At 42.1% G+C, this 18,237-nt stretch overlaps 1 protein-coding gene across 5 annotated transcripts in view; it reads right to left on the bottom strand.

Annotated features, from left to right (window-relative positions):
* Window positions 1–18,237, bottom strand: part of MAD1L1 (mitotic arrest deficient 1 like 1) — a 438,339-nt gene that overhangs the window by 362,226 nt on the left and 57,876 nt on the right. The gene's annotated exons all lie outside the window — the stretch shown is intronic.

The following is an 18,237-nucleotide window of genomic DNA, read 5'->3' as shown; positions in this document are numbered from 1 at the left end:
ATAAATAAATAAACAATCCTCTGTACTGTAAAGTTGAATAAAATATACTGTCTGTTCCCCCGTTTTATGTGTGTTCGGGATGGGGGCGAGAGAAATATAAAGTGGCATCGTTACGTTCTTGGCGCAGAGGAACATCTGCGACTATTTTGTGGGAAGTGAATGAAACCGATTGAGGGAGGAGAAGGAAGGGGGGGGGGGAAATGTAAAAAAAATAGTTTTTAAAACACACGTCTCTTTTACATAATTATACCTTGTTAGTTTCAGAGATACAATGCGGGGATGAAACGCCAATTAAGATGGATATGTTAATGAGCTCGTCTTTGAAAGTTGGGATTAAAGTGGTCAGAAATCCTCACGGGAACAGACGTGATTTAATCCCTAAAGTTTGTTTGCATTTTTGCCGAGATGTTACTACGGGTGTTTACTTGTTTGTTGCCTTTCAAGGAGAATTTTAAACTGTTTACTGTGTCATCTTCAGGGGAAGATTCCTAACTTTTATAGCTCAAGTTTCTCATACAAACGATGATCACTGGGGCTTTGTATATTTGGCCCCACTGATCAATCCACCCTCCATGTAATCTATAGGAGTGGCAGGTCTCGTGGGCACTGCAGGAAGCCACCTTTTCCTCTAGCTAAATAATAAGGGAAATTGGATTTGGTCATGAGTCACCTAAACCGGACTACCAATGGTTAATCTCAAGTCAATATTAAGCATTTAAAATAGAAATTAAATATGATAAAATTCTTATAAAAGGGTCCCAATGTAATAGTTATCCGCCTCCGACAAAATAGGGGATAGAAATATGATTGGTGGGTGTCAATTGGTAGGACCTCCACCAATAATAAAAATGGGGGTTACGATCTTCCTAATTGATGGAGTGCAAGGTTCATGGTTCGTTCCAACGTTCAGTTTTTCAGATGCAGTTTTGGAAGCCAAAAGCAGGTGTGGATCACAATGGGTGAGGACTTATCATTGAAAGAAGCTGCTACTCTTTTTTTTTTTTTCACTCAATTTCTGGTTTTGGACAATGAAAACTGCATCCTAAAAACTCAACCTTTGAACGCACCCAAAGTTTTATTGTTAATTATGCGGATAAACACCGGTCCCTGGTCAAGTGATGTTACACAGGTGCAAATGCTTGTTACATCCCTGCTCTTGTGATGTCACACAGGTGCACAGCTCGTTATATCCCTGGTCATGTGATGTCACACAGGTGCATGGCTCGTTATATCCCTGGTCTTGTAATGTCACACAGACGCAAACTCATAATAACACAGAAAGTAATCCGAGCTGTGTTATAACGAGCTGTGCACCTGTGTGACATCACATGACCAGTGATAGTTTTTTTTTTTCCCCATAAGCAAGCAGATATCTAGAAAACCATATAGAATTGATGTAGAAAGTATATTGGATAATTGAAAAAAACTTTTAATTAAACATATTGAACAACCCCTTTAATCTACCCCTTCCTAAGAAACAGAACCTAAGAGGAGACTCCGACCAATTAACTTGAGCCAAACCCTTTAAGTAATCATACGACTCCTGTGAATGAACAGCTTATAATCAAGAGTTGATTCCTTGACTTTAGGTAGAGATGCCCTTTAAACACAAAACGTACATAAATCAATCCTTGCGGACCACACACGAGAACAAGAGACACCACAGGGATGCAGTTTTCGCTCTCGGTAAAAAATGAAAAGGCTAAACATCTGTTCGGCGATGAACAAGGCCTATTTTACGGTCACAAAAATATACTGTCAGCTGAAAAAACACTCACAAGCAAGCGGACGGGTAATGTATTCCATCTTAAGAAACCTCTTCAGGGCTTCTCGCAGTATCTGACAATACATAGAAATGTTGTGCATGACATTTTATACATAGGAAGCTAATAGGATGCCAGAACTCAATCCAGGGCGACCTTTAATGGTCCAAAACTCCAAGATATTTCCAATTACAGCGACTGGTTTTCAGGTCAAATGACTGTTTAACCCTCTTCTCTCGGGGGGGAACAAGTGTGTACCCCTCAAGCGCAATAATAAAATAGTGATAGAAGGAAAAACTGAAAATGTCAATAGCATTACACATGAGTGAATACGAACAGCAACCATTCCTCTCATTCGATCCGTAGCCTACATAACAGAGATGTAAAACCTCTGTTCTCAATGTCAATAACGCTTACAGCTAGAATAAGCAGAAGCCAAGATTAAAAGTTGATGCAACGACCTAAAGTCAAAAAGCTCAGTTATTCCGGTTGACCAGCAACTTCATGTTCATGATGGCAGTTCCACAGGACATCCCTGAAAAGGATGGTAGGTGGTCCTCATTGTATCACTGGTGGAACAGCTAATAAGGACCTTTATCTTTCATATCAAAGGTGGCCAGTCCTTAAGGACTCTCTTGTGGTGGAGTTCATAAGGACCCTGGTGTTTCATATCCATGATTGAAGATGATAGGGACATCACTGGCAATGCAACTTATAAGGACCGTCATCTGGTGGAAAGTACCTAGTACATTCCTGGTTATGCCACTCGTAACACTCATCTTTCATGTCCAGGATGGCTGGTCCTAAAGGAATCTCTAGTGGTGGAGTACATAAGTACCCTGATGTTTCATATCCATAGTGCAAGGTCCTAAAGACATCACTAGCAGCTCATAAAGGGCCTCATCTGTGTCATGTCCATGGTGGCTTTTCCTTAGGGAACCCCTGGTAGAGGCGTACGCAAATACCCTCATCTTTTGAGACTCCTAAACATGCTAATATGAGTATTAATAATCAATGATAAATGCTGGTAATTAATAATGAACAAGGGAAGGGTTGACTTCTTTCTACTTCAGAGTCACTAATTTTTGAGTAGTTTGGAGTCGGAATCTTAAGAATCACTGGGATTAGGGTGCTCATACACAAAGGATAGAAGATAAAGGTGGAACCTTTGACCAATGACCTGAGTCCTTGGCAGACTGGACCTCAGCCCATTACCATTGATGTGTTTGAATTCTGCAATAAAGGAACTGAGTTGATGTTCTACATCTCGTCTACGTGCGATTCCTGGCTGCTGCTAAGGTCACAGGCCTCACCTCGGCTATCTTACCAGAGATTCCAGTATGGATGAGACCTGTTCCAGCTGAACCAAGTGACCGTGACCAGCCCAGCGCTACCCGCGCTAAAGCCAGCCACTCAGGTACCCCAGGAATGAAGCCATTAGATCATCCAAGGTGGGAGAACATTGCAGATGGACTGGGGGAGGACACGCTCTTACAGAAGACTTTAGGAAGCTAGAATTATGGAAAATGAGTACATTTATCACAAAATTACCCCTTTGAAGTAACAGAGTGGCTGAAATATAGAGTAGAAAATTATATATATGAACAAGCATAATGGGAAGCCTGAGTTTGAGATCTACATAAATATGCTTAACCTTTAGTGGCAGAAGCTGACGCCAAGTAATTTATCACGACCTATGCTGAGGAAGTGATGTATGAAGTTGGAAAAGACATTTTGGAGTTTTAATTAAGATCCTGGGCTCTTGATTTTCTATAGATCGTGACAGTATCAATGGTAACATTAACTATGAATTCAATAAAAGATAAATTGGTTGAGGGAACGGATGTGAAGGTAGTAATGCTCAGCCGTTCAGTAAATTATTCAATATCATCTGCTAAAAGGCAATTAACAATATTAGGAACAGGGGGACGACTAGATCCGGTGATCAATTAGACAATCCCTGGTTCTATATCACGCCAAGTTACCGATCAATCAGGCAATTTACTTGCTCTATGGAATCGGCGGCTTCTACAAATTGCAAAAAATCTAATAAAAATGAAGTCTGATTGTTCAGAGCTTTAATTTGAAACAGGACGTTAAAGATCCGAAATTAAAAGCTTGCTTGTACCTGAATGGAATCAATCTGCTTAATAAAGAGAAAACACCTTTGATAAAAAGAGGCTCAAACATCCAGCAAAGTTATCAATGATGAGATCGATGAGGGGGGATGGGCAGCAGTGCATTCAGATCAGGGCACAGGAGGAAGAGGTCCTGGGGCGTCCACCAACCTTGGTCCTTGATCCCTAACCAGGCCTTGACATGGACATAAATTGACATTGTAGATTTACAATCCACATTAAAAGAAACCCGTCATCAGAAATTAAATTTTTAGTTGATGACAGGCTCCAACAGTCGTTGTAATAAGTGCTTCTATAGGAAATAGTCATGGTTACAGGAAGACATAAAAGTAACTCAAAATTTACCTGACTCTCTACCAGCAACATCCATCGAGTCACAGGGGGTGTCAGCTTCAACAGCCCAAGTCCTATTCTTCATGAGCCGTTCTCCGTCTTCTCACTCATCCTCCCTCCGCCTACATGAGCTGACAGCAGAGAACATACAAAATCTTTGCAGACGTTGACCCTGGGACTTGAACCCAGGTCCCCAGCGCTGCAAGGCTGTAATGCTAACCACTGAGCCACCGTGCTGCACATGTATACATGTTGTATGTAAATAATATGCGTCTTAGATGGCATATGTCTTTATAAGGTATCATATCGTTCGTACGATGACCAACTCCCTTTAATGCACTAAAAGCTTCCTGCTTGTTGTGAAACTACAACTCCCAGCATGCCCTTAGACTTTACACAAGTGCCACTTCATGAACAAACCGAGGAAGACACGACGCTGAGCAGACAGCATGAAACACAGAACACAGTAAAAAAAAACATCACAATGAGGAGGGGAAAAAAATCCGATTTGTATTCGGTAAAAGCTGAAGGCGGCGCAGGGTGTATTTATGAAGCATTTTTCATGTGGTAAAGCAATTACAGTGAAAAATGAGTGAGGTTACCCGGGGCCCCGCTTACCTCGGTATCACACCTTGATTCATTAGAGCGGCCATAATCAGGCACAAGCTGCTTCTTACTTAGCAAATTCATTCACATTCATGACCAAGTTTTACTATTGTTATTGGGCTATCGCCAAAGAAACATATAACAGAGGCAGAGAGAAGGCTTCTTAATTCCCCGCCTCATCCAGATCCAGATTTTGTAATGTCTCCTAATACAATTGTATCTGCTCCCTGTATTCTGGCAGTCGCTGTATGGGAGGAGTTTTACTTTATGTCCATATTATCTATCGTAGAATTCCGTTAGCCTATGGCATGTGATATTATAAATTCTGATTTCTGGAGATTTGATATTGATGATCAATCCTCCCCCCTCCCCCCACTGCTCTGTTGACACATCCAGGACCCCCCTGCCACTGAACTGTTGACACATCCAGGACCCCCCCACTGGTCTGTTGACACAACCAGGACCCCCCCACTGGTCTGTTGACACAACCAGGACCCCCCCACTGGTCTGTTGACACAACCAGGACCCCCCCACTGGTCTGTTGACACAACCAGGACCCCCCCACTGGTCTGTTGACACAACCAGGACCCCCCCACTGGTCTGTTGACACATCAAGGAACACCCCCCCCCCCCCCACTGGTCTGTTGACACATCCAGGACCCCCCACACGCTGTTTAGTGTGAATGTATATAACAGCAGTAATTGTCACGTAAAGAGATGTCCGATTCCACTTGTTACCATCTTTGTACTATCGGTCGCTAATATCAGATACAGTCTTTGTTATGTCTGTACACATTGAAACATCCAAGCCTGACATCCCCTGGTCCATAAGGTCCAGTGTGTGGTGTAGATGTATGTGGTAGGTATAGGAAGAATGTATATAACAGCAGTAATTGTCATATAGAGAGATGTCAGGATTAGACTTGCTTCCACCCTTGTTCTGTCAGCCGCTAATAACAGCTATCAGATGGAGTCTTTTTTATGTCTGTACACATGGAAGCAGAACATGCAAGCCCGGTCCAGCGCATCCATACTGCCAATGTGTGCACAGAAAAGCAGCTCCTATAAAGACTGCCCAGAGGCTTCCTCTTTACAGACGGTGTCTGGTCTTGCAGACTGTAGCTGGAGGCGAATCCTGCTCCTACAGATCTCATGCAGATTACAATAATTGCTCCTAATACGGAGAAGTCTCTGTTTTGCCCGCCATCCATCCTGTCGTCTTCATCTTATTCTTACTGAATTTTTTTTTCCCTTGAATAACATTACCCAGACACCGCGCCGCTGCGTCACTGAAGCAGAACTGGCAGCGATGTGATCTTCCTTCTGTTACATTTGCTTCTTAGTTATTATTTTGAGCATAAAGTTCCTTAATGTCTTGGTCCAATAGCAGATATATCTGTTATACAACATGACAACCCGGCCTAACCTGCTGCACTTCTCATAGTCCTACCTATAGTCATTCATCAAGTCGCTAACAAGTAAGATCAGGGTGAATAGTGCCAAGGAGTCCACATTAACCCTACTTCAACCAGTTTGGCCTCCAAGTGTCATTTTTGCTTTAACAACCCCCAGTGACCCTCTCTAAGGGGAGTCACAAGTATCTGCTGTTTATATTAAATAATGCAAAAATAGCTTCTTTTTTGTTTAGTGGTCAAAATGGGTAACTGTAATTAAGTTCAATTGTTAGACCAAATACCATAGACAAGCTCTATCTGTAAGACTACAAAGTAAACTTAACTGCTATAAAAGACGACACTCTTACAGAGGAACTTTCACAGCCTCACACATGACATTGAAAATTCCATAATGTAGGGGTATCTATGCATCATAGATTCAGAGGCACTTTGAAACTTTTCTGTCTAGCCCTCCAGGGTTGCTGAGATACCATTCCCAGTAATCTGTCCATTATAATACTCCTTACTGTCAGAGAAGAGATGCTGGAGGGGAGAGAGAGGAGGCATGTGTTACAATAATCAAATTAAAATAAGGGAAGAAAATCATAAAACACACCCCTTCTCTGCTCCAGCACCTCCTCTGTGACAGTGGAGAGGATTATAGCCACATGTAATAGTGGGTTAAAGGTCCTCTTTAAAGGAGTTCAGGTATCTTTAGTTGGTCATCTGTCTTTAGGATGGGTGTCAATATCTGATTGATAGGGGTCCGACATTTTCTGATCACTCTCCGACTTCACAACTTCATCTCAGTCATAGGGATAGCGCATACGACTTACCGGTTCTTTTCTATTTTCCTCCAAATACATTGTCACTCTGCCGACAGGGGAAAGTGAGAGGACAATTTAGCGGACGTTCTATTGTGTTATTCACGTGCCAACATCCTGCACTAGTAATCAGATTTTCCCTAAACAACTCTTCAAAAAGAATTTAGTTTAAAAAAAAAAAAAAAAAAAACGTAAAGCTACAGCGACCTTCAAGAAGATCTACTCCAGCACAATCCCTTTTCTGTGCAGGTATTACAGAGGCTTTAGGCCAAATTACTGAAATTTGCTGTATTTTTTTTTGTGCAGTTACGCGATCAAGAAAAAAAAAAAAACGAGAGAGGTTATTTTTCTCAGCTGAATGATCGGGGAGTTTTAACAAGAGGGAACATCTCCAGAATAACACATTATGCTTCACAGAATCTACCGTGCCGCTCTTGATGAGCGAGGTCAAGGTTACACAAAGAATATTACCATAATGTAAACAGTAATCACTTATGAGGCGAGATTATGCGCTTGTCATTGACCGTCCAGACAACGTGACACGGCCTGGGTTAATGAAGACGTCGCTCACGCGGATAGGCATTCTATCTGGTTCCGGAATGTTAGAGCCGGCAGGAAGAATGATTTGCCGAGAAAAAACGGGGGGCCAAGGGGGGAAAAGATGTGACCAGTCCTATCATAATGGTTCTGTGCTTCAATGCTGAGGATGTAAGGATAACAAATGATGGATGTCTATCCTGTGACTCCTAATATCCTAAAAAGTTGATCCAGAGATCAGGTCAAAAGCGAAGAGGAAAAAAATTCTGAAAGCAGAAGAAAATCCCTGGACCTACAACCAGAAGTCTAGTAACCTTGTGATACTTATATAGTACTAATACCATAAAAATATTAATATAATGCAATATGACAACTTCCTTAGTTAGACCTCTACAGTCATACTACCGTTGCTGTAGATATTCTCTTCCAAACTTCACTTATTCTAGGACCCGCTGTCTTCTTCTAGATACAATTCCATGTATAAAAGAAGCAATCGATGTTTTGACTTTTCACATACTTCCATAACTATCAGTTTACATGCCTAGCTCCCTTAGATAGGTTCTCCAAAACTCAATGCCAATTACTGGAAAGCCCAAAAGTATCGCTCTTTTATAGCTCAATCCTATGCACTTGAACTGGACTAAGATGATCCAAACTGTAATACGAGTAACTATGACTACTACTGACTGCTGAACCCCCCTAACATCTTCTAGATACCAACTGTATGTATAGTAGACCATGGGGAGGGATAACTGTTCACATACTTATCCATCACTATATATACGCATGCCCATCTCATTTAGATAGGTTTCTTTGGGAAAGTTCATCAATAGCCGACAACCAACTGAGCAAAGAACTGGAAGAAGGTGACCATGTGGCAGTCTGAACAGGAGTGGCTACTGCAATTACAGATTCTCTTTCGTTAGAAGCAAAGTCTGTGATGACAACTCCCTCATACTGATTAACTATTTACGGCCTATCAAATAGTAATTTCTTAACTTTGTACAGCTGTAGCACCTCTGAGGGCATATGAAGTCGTAGAGGGTAAACTTTGTTCAGAGTCTCTGCCATACTACAAGGAGACCTCTCTTAACACAAGTCACCAGTTGATGACCAAGTCATTGGGATTCCATGGAACACTTCAGTGTGGAGTTCCATGAAACTTACAATGTGCAAGACTCTCTTTGAAGGCTAGTAATATTTTCTGTTGGCCCCTTCTAAAACACCATACTAAATTATTTACTTCTATAGCTCCAACATCTCAACGGCTCATAGAACCATCACAAGTGAAATGTGAACTGTGTTCTATGCTAATTAGAAGGTGAGTCAGCGGGGCGTTTCCCATTAGAGAGGAGTCAGGCTTTCTCCACCCATAAAGTCTGCATTGTCTTTGATTGACAGTAGTTTGTTGTTTTGCAGACAGCTCAAATCTCATGTGCATTGACTAGTCCTCCTCCTTATGTCGACCTCAATCCTCGTTATGCGTAGATCCCAGAGCTACCACGGTAAACAGTACTAGCAGACACCTAGTCTGTGACCACTGCACATGCGTTGGATTTAGAAAGGGCAAAGTGGACATTAAAGGGGCAAGTTTAGGGTCGTACAGAATATATAAATTATGTAAATAGCCTTCCGCTCCAACATCAAGGAATCACACAAAGTAACCACCTTTACTTGTGGAAATCGGGCATCTGTACGATGCTATGAGCGCACCATGGCAATCCATGGAGTTTGTGGAGCCAGAAGGGACTGACAGGTTCTCGTTAATGAAAAATACCTACTAAATATTTAGAAAGTAATATTGGAATTGTATTGGATTTAATTGGTTTCTGTACGTTTATTAGGCTAAGTGTTGGGTTTCAACAAACTTTATTCTCCTTGTAGAAGAAACTTCTTGAAGATCAAGAAAAAAAAAGTTGCATCGCTGAACTTGTGTTTTTGGTAGGCATGTGGAGTTGACTTTATAATTAAAAAAAAACATAAAAAGAAAACCTCAAGACTCAGAGAAAATCTATTTACCATACAGTGAAGTCAGCAAATGTAGCGTCCCTGTGCAAAAAGTCATTACCCAAAAAAAAAGACTTGCTTGACTGCAGTTGAATACATTTAGATGCGGGTAAAGACAGACGGAATAAAGGGACATAGATCATCCGCCGGTTACAAGACGCCACAGAGCACTTGTGTGTAGAGGAGCAGAGGCAGCGATACTCCGTCACAGGAGGCAAACGGCTCAAAGAGCTCAGTTCTGGGAAGTTTTCTTTAGAAAAAAAAATCCAAACTATTTATCAAAAGGACTAGAACAGAACCAAATGGAATATTGGAAGCGGCATAGTACTTCGATACGACGCTGGGTCTTTCCACCAGAGTGTTATGTCCTATAAAAAGGCTCTCAAAGTCTACATTTGGATTAGAGAGCATCTTGAGAAATTGTTGACTTCTACACATATCTCTACGATGCTCTGAAAAACATTTTGACTATATGAGGTGTACCTTTTTGCTGACGGGTTATAGATTGTTCAACTTGACCGTGATGAGACCCTGGTCTCAGTCATCATGATTAAAGAAGACCTGTCACCAGAATCTTACCACTCAAACCAACAATTACTGCTGGTATTGGGATACAAGTCCTCCCCATATAACCTAAAATTAGCTGCCAATGAGGCACTGTGCACCTTAATTACAGCAGTTTTTTTATATCCAAATTAGCAAACTGGACTCTGATCCTGGATATGACACGATGTCTCCCAGGCTGCCAGTGAACAACACCCCCTTATATTGACGGACAGTTCTGTGTCTTCAAATCTCAGGCACTACCCTGCCTCCTTGTTCCTGATTGATGGATCTCACTGGTAGGACATGCTGCTGTATGGAACTTTTACCACTAATTTGCCATATCTACCCAATAATAATTCTTTATTTAGCGCACACAGATTACGCAGCGCTGCACAGAAGTTGCCAAATCAGTCCCTGTCCCCAATGGGACTCAGAATCTAATCAACCTAGCAGTATGTTTTTGGAGTGCGGGAGGAAACCGCAGGAAACCCACGCAAACAGAGAGAACATGCAAACTCTTTGCAGATGTTGATCTGGGTACCCCATGTATGAATCTGATCAAATGAAATCACAGCAACCTTTCATAGAGGATTGAGAGAGTTAGAAGTCCACAGAGGCATGCTGTGATTTCATGTGATCAGATACATACATGGAGTAGATATGGAAAATTTTAGGGGGAAAAGGACCATAGATGATGTGAAGGAAACCGCAACGTTCCGGACCCCTGAAGGGTACGTAAGGTCACTCAGTTATCCTTTTACAGACACTCCCAGAACGCACAGGTTCTGAGAGGCGCAGGAAGTGATTTAAAGTTGTCCACACAACTTCCGGATATGGCACAACCCTAAATCAAATCCCTGAATGGCTATAAGATCCCTCTCACTAGCCGAAGTGAGACAGAATATTATCAGCCTTATGCTGCCACCAGTTCTCCTTTAATATAAGCCCGGTCGGTAACGGGATTATATAGGGTGAGGAACCAACCCGGTAGCATGTATATAAGCGAGAAACCCGGACGTAAGATTCATGATCGAGATAAAAGAGCAACACAGATTAGATTTTATATTTAATTGCCTTAAGGGCACACTAGACAATACAGTACACACAATAGATATATACAGTAAACAGAGTACAAATTACACAGGTAGCACCACAAGTCTAAGCAGTTTAGTTAGTTACCTTTGTGTGTGGCCTAATGGGGATGGATAGTCCACACCTTTAGATCCTCCCTGCGCTTAGTTGATGTTAGTTTCCCCCAGGGGCAAAGACACCCGCCGCTTCAAGTGCGCCCGATTATATCAGGTGTGGACACACCTCTGTCCACCCTAAGGGGGGTCAATGGTCCCTCCTACCTGATATTACATCCAGAGCCCTGGAGAAGCCACAGCTACCCCATGGGAAGGTCCTGGGGTCATGGTTCTGGTATCATTGGATCCGAGTGAATCCCAGGATCGCATTGATACCAAACCTGACCCATTTGCTATGGTCCTATCCAGAGATATTGATATCTCTGGATCTGAGTATCCTAGAGCAATGAACAATGGGTTGTTATGATTTACGGAGAATAACCAATCCAAAAATGTATTTGGTGTTCTGGTGAGACGGACCATAACTTCATAACTGTCTCTCTTCAACCTGGTGATCTGAAAGTTTTAATGGCTCTTTGCTTGAGACTGGGGAGGCGAGGGGGGGTTGAGCCTGTAGTCGGTTTGTCTGTATAGGTCTTTGAAGCCCAGCCACATGCTGGTTTTGTCAACAAACTGGCTCAATTAGGTTAATTTATGGTGGCGAATACCAGCGGCCCTCCCCTCCCCCTGGTCACATCACAGATGACATCACCCTGGTCACATGACATGAAGTGCTGAATAGTGAAGAGGCATAAGGTGTTGGGAATAGTAGATGGGAGGGGCCGGCCAAGCAGGACACGCCCTGTGTGATGCCAGGTGATATAAACACCAAGTTTGAGTTTATGGGGATGGGAGTAAAAAATATTTTTTAGCTAAAAGAATGGTGTCAGTTAACAGAGCTCTATGGGAACCCGTCACTAGCTGTAATTATGAAAACATGGTGATTCCCTTTAAGGCCAGGGATTGGTGCAGAAGCCACAATAGAAATCAATCACACTCCCAGAAAGAAACAGTAAATACAGGATATTCCTCTGATCGCCCTAAAACACAACCCCTTTAAATTGGGACTGAGGGATAGACAAGTTGATGGCTTTGGAGACATCTGTGATCTTGGTGTGATCTCTATATTAAAGGGACACTATAAAAATGCTCCGGCAGTGCAGAGATTTTTGATCCTTGCTTTCAGCCTTTGCACATGGTCACTGAGTTGATGTATTGTCACTTTTGCTAAGTATTCTGTGCTTTGTACAGGCTAAATAAATTACATAAAAATTTTATGCAACTCTACAAAGCCAGCGGTGGCGACACTTTGACCTGTTCCTTCTAGTTATCAGTGGGGGTCTTGGCCTGTATCCCCCCCATGTATACATGTATCTATACATGCGTCTATAAGTTTTACCTGGCAGAATTGTTTTTAACTTGGAGCAACTTTTCATTCGACTCTGCTACATCTGCAATTAACTCAAATCCGTCTTGGAACGTATTGTTCACCGTCCCTTTTGTGTAACGGTACAAAGCGAATCAAAGTCACAGAGAATGGAAAGTATTTTATTCAGTTCAAAACAATAGAGAAATAACCAGAGCGCAGGTTTTGAAGTGTTCCATCAAACAGCGCGGAAAGAAAGAAATTCTAATCGAAAGATGAATGGAGGGCTTTACAGGAAAGCAGAAGTAAATACATAAATACACGGCCGACCAGACTCCAGATAAAAATGAAAAAACAACAACTGTTGCGCAGTTTACTAAAAGAGAAAAAAAAACTAAACTCTCGGAAAAAAAGGAGGGAAAAAAAAAACACAACTCTGCTGGTAGCCATGCTGGAGGCGCCATCTTCTGCCTCAAAAGAGGTACTGCAGAGGCAAGCAACAAGTCACTGAACAAATGATTGGATAAATCACTATAACACTAGTACTAGATCTTATTTTTAAAAAAATTGCTCCGAATCACAACACATTTGAGCAGATGGTAATCTCTATAAAGGATTTTCCAATTTCAGCAAAAAAATCTATAATCTTTGAATAAGGAAAAGTTGTACAATTTTCCAATATACTTTCTGTATCAATTCCCTCTCAGTTTTCTAGATCTCTGCTTGCTGGCATTCAATCTTCGATGTTTCCTTGGACAAACTGTCATACGATACCACAAAGGTGCACGGATCATCGTTGCATCCCTGGTCATGTGATGTCATACAAGTGCAGAGCTCATTATGTCCCTGGTCATGTGATGTTACACAGGTGCATGGCTTGTTATGTCCCTGGTCATGTGATGTCACACAGGTGCATGGCTTGTTATATCCCTGGTCATGTGATGTCACACAGGTGCATGGCTTGTTATATCCCTGGTCATGTGATGTCACACAGGTGCATGGCTTGTTATATCCCTGGTCATGTGATGTCACACAGGTGCACGGCTCATTATATCCCTGGTCATGTGATGTCACACAAGTGCACGGCTCGTTATATCCCTGGTCATGTGATGTCACACAGGTGCATGGCTTGTTATGTCCCTGGTCATGTGATGTCACACAGGTGCATGGCTTGTTATATCCCTGGTCATGTGATGTCACACAGGTGCATGGCTTGTTATATCCCTGGTCATGTGATGTCACACAGGTGCATGGCTTGTTATATCCCTGGTCATGTGATGTCACACAGGTGCACGACTCTTCATATCCTTGGTCATGACACACTGGGAAAGCCACGAATTTAACAGCAAAAGTACCCTACAGTGCCCCTGTAGGAGAAAACAAGCATTACATGGCCAGCAATCAGATGCTTTCACAAGTCTGTGCTCCTAGAATTAATCTCCTGCTTGTGTAATGTTGTGAATGAAGTTCACAGATGTCCTGTGTCTAGATGCAAGATAACTGGCTGCGGCAGGAGATTCCCATTACTTTGCAGTAGATTGGTAGAGGTGCACCCACACAGATCACATATAATATACTACTGGCCTCTTGCCCCTCCCTGACAGGAGGAATTGTACATCTCATTCTGGGCAACAGTCTGTGAGAAGGCAGCCAGATGTTCTGAAGTCTGTACTTTCATGTTACCCGTTTCTAGATGCAAGATAACCGGCTGCGGCAGAAGCATCCCCCATTACTTTGCAGTAGATTAGTGGAAGTCCAAGCACCTTTACAGATCACATATCGTATGTTACTCGGCTCTCCCCCTTCCTCAATAGTGGAATCATACATTGCTCATGCTGGACAGCAATCTGTACAAAGGATCTCTAATGTTCTGAAGGTCTGAGCTCACACGTTAACAGATGCCCCGTCTCTAGATGTAAGATAACTGGCCGCAGCAGGAGCATCCCCAATTACTTTGCAGTAGATCGGTGGAGCTGCAAGCACCCCCTACAGATTGGGCTCTTCCTAAGTTTCAGAATCAGGTCTCTCGGACTGTGCACCAGTGTATACACCGTATCTGAATAGTTACCACCTCCAATATAGTTTAAAATAAGACAAATATAGACAAATGGGCAGTCTACTCCAAATATTGCTGTCTATTTGTAACGAATTTCTGTATGTACATAAGCGGGAAGCATTAGAACCCACCACCCATGTTAACAATTAGAATAGACAGGTTTACAAAGTGTTAAGAGTAAACACATTATCTGAAGAGATAAAGAGCCAGAAGAAATGAGCATTGGCCATGGTCCGGCCAGGTTACAGGGGCGGCATTATGTGCATCACACACCGGCTCCCCAGAGGCCGCTCATGGCTCGGAGTTAGATTAACACTTGGACAGGACCGCCCTCTAGGGGACACAGGACACGTTAAAGCAAGGGAAGATGTTACACTAATAAAACAAGTGTTTAGGGCTGAAGTCCCAGTAAATTTGAGTCCCTACAGTGAATGACTTCACTTAAATAAATGCATCAACAGAGCGATTCAATTTTCTCCTAATTAATGGGTTTAATAAGCATTAAGTAGATGAATCACTGATGGAAATCTCAGATGGTCGCTCTGGTCGGAGGCTTTGAGAGAAACTTCTCCCGTCAATTGATTCTTAAACAATTAATTATTGTATTATTAGAAGTAGATGATGGGCACCATATGCTGCACTCAATGGGACAAGGAAGATCAAAAACTTCTCAACTTGGACAGCTTGATCTTAAAGGGGTTGTCTCATTCAGGTAACTGATCTTGGTGTACATGGAAACCAGCTCTTGACAACTCTAATCTTAAAAAAGGGGCAGTCACCAGATGTTACCCCATCAATTATTAGCCCCCTCAGGGGAGGAAATGTCCTTTCTAAGTGAAAGCTCATCCGTTTATCTATAAACAATCTTCAACAAAGTCATGTTAAAATTAGTCAGATTTTCCTGAGACGAGTCAAGTTTAAAAGGCAGCAGGAGGAGTTTCACTTCAGACCCCCTTTCTTTGGTTCTATAGCAGCTAAAAACATGCTGCTGGTGTCCTATCAAAAGACAAAAATTTAATCTTTCACATCACCTCAGACTTAACATTCTGTGCTCTGCTGAACCAGAGAGAGAGTGGAAATGTGAGCTGCAGATAAAAATCCAATTACAACCATTTTTTTTTTTTTTTTTTTACCTATTTCCAGTTCTGGATCTCACAGAACCACAAGCCTGATGTCATGTTAAATATGAGATTCTTATCTTTGATATGATGCCATGGTTCAAGGTACTATATATAACCGAAGATATGGGCTTCTGAAGCGACTCTCTGCTTCAATTTTTTTTTTTTAAAGGCAAGTGAGTGATATTTCACATAAAAGAGGAAATTACCCTGCATGAGGGCGCTACTAGTTTAATGGGGTAAAATCTAGTCGCCCTTTAATCTAAGGTTAAAATGTGTCAGTAAGCAGGTGTTCATCTGGAGGAACCGGACCACCATGCATTGCAGACTGCAATTCATTAGCGTGGCTACATGCAATAGTTCATTTGCCTTGGAGTGGTCACTATAGAGGAGATGTGAGACCTCCAAAAGGAAATACTGTGATGAGACATCTTTACATTGTATTATAATTACAGTAGATTAATTATCGGTTTGGTAGGTGGATCACCTTGTATATTTCAGACACATGTGGATTTGGATATTTCTGTTCTGGGTACAGACTGCTACCCAAACAAGAGGCACAAGTCAGGAAGGTGGCGAGTAATATGTGATATGTAAGGATCATTCCTACACTTTGTATACATTATCAACGTACTTCAAGGCTGGAAAGCCCCTACGATAAACCTTTATTCTACCGACAAGGAAACTGGAAGGCTCCTGCTGCAGCCAGTTATCTTACAACTAGACATCGCTGGGATCACTAGGTATTTTCTTTAGATTTAATTGTAACAGGAGACCAAATCAGAGCAATGGTAAAGCAGGAGATAAAAGTAGAAGTCGCTTGAATATTCTGTAATAATTTGTTGCATTTTCAATGTTTAAAACCTTTCCACACATATTGATAACCGCACTGCAGTCCTCGGACAGACGCTCATTCCTTGCCGAGTACAAGACTATGTTACCCACCGAGGTGAATGAATCTACTTTATAGCCCTAGAAGAGCCAATCTCCAGGAAACAGGTCTGGATATGATGGGAGAGGAAGTACGTCTACACGTCGGACTGTGCTGATGGAACGGACACCCAGGAACACAAAATAGATTTACAGGAAAGTCATTCTGCATTTAGAAGGGAGATTACAATGAGGCTGGGACTAATGGCCGCCGTTAAATAGGACTAGTCATTAAGCTTATTCCTTCATTACCTACATGCAGCTTTCGAGAGAGGCAAATTTCACAAGCACTGCAGCGCAGGTTGTTCCCTTCCCATAAAAGACTACTTCATTATATAGAGATTTCTGTAAAAAAAAAAATCCCATTGTTCTCTCTGGACAACCTGCGCCTCTCCCTTATAGACCATGCATTTATATCTGCTGCAAGCTAGGAAAGAAAATTCCATCCCACCCCATTAGAAAGAAATCAAAATCGGTCATTTTATTCCCGAGAAACTTAGCCAATAGCCGATTTTATTACCGTTAGATTTGTCAGACGTGACCCTCTCGACTCTCCTCTGGAGAAGGACGGGTGCCTTTAGAAAGTGAAAAAAATTCCCGGAGGATGTAAAAGGAACCAAACAGGTTCCGGTCGCTTATAGCTCATTCACTATGAGAGTATCATCAAGAATGACACAAATGTCTGCAACTAAAAGGTTTCAGGACTCATTTTAGCAAGTTCAGTCCAAGAAAGTCTCTCCACGTGCTGGTGGGATTTCCTGGACTGCGGAATTGAAAAGCGGTTCTGTCTGGAAGGTCCTGCCTACAGAGAGAGTTCCTCGGATTGAACTCCCTCTTTGGAGGCCCCAGGCGCTGTTCACATGTAGCTTTTTTTGGAATACTGGAACGAAAAATAGTATCCCAAAATAGGCAGGCTTCATGTTATGGCACATACCTTTCCAATATGCTCTGTTATAAAGGGAGGTTAATAGTCACTAGAGAGTGACCCATAGGACAACCCATTAAAAAGCATTGAACGCAGGTATACATCCAACATAGTGTCACTCATCTGCAGACAGTGGTTTTATCTCCTGGACATCTAAGGGATATAGGGTCGCTATTACATTGCTTTAATGACAAACAGCTGAGAGTGCAGGTGCGTGAGGCCAGTTGCATGGAATACCTGCAATCCAAATAAGAGTTGAAGAGAACCGGTCATCAAGAACAGGCACAATAAAACTTACTCAACCCCCACCGAAACGGTGACTTTGTTGAGAAGCAAAGGTGTCCCAGCATAAATCTGCCACCAGTAAAATCGCTTCCCAAACCCTGCCTTTGTCTACGTTAGGTCCTCTTGTCCTCATCAGAAATTGACTCACATCTGCTCATTTGCATATCAGAATAGCGTCTGTAATTAAGTTACAGGGCCTGAAAGATTCTGTGGCCTCTAGATCTACACACTGAAGAAGGCAACTACCAAGACTGTGGAGTTATCATAGTATCATAGTATCAT

The sequence above is a fragment of the Engystomops pustulosus genome, chromosome 8 (genome assembly GCF_040894005.1).
Source record: "Engystomops pustulosus chromosome 8, aEngPut4.maternal, whole genome shotgun sequence".
NCBI classification, from domain to species: domain Eukaryota; kingdom Metazoa; phylum Chordata; class Amphibia; order Anura; family Leptodactylidae; genus Engystomops; species Engystomops pustulosus.
This window is presented reverse-complemented; position numbering and strand designations above follow the sequence as displayed.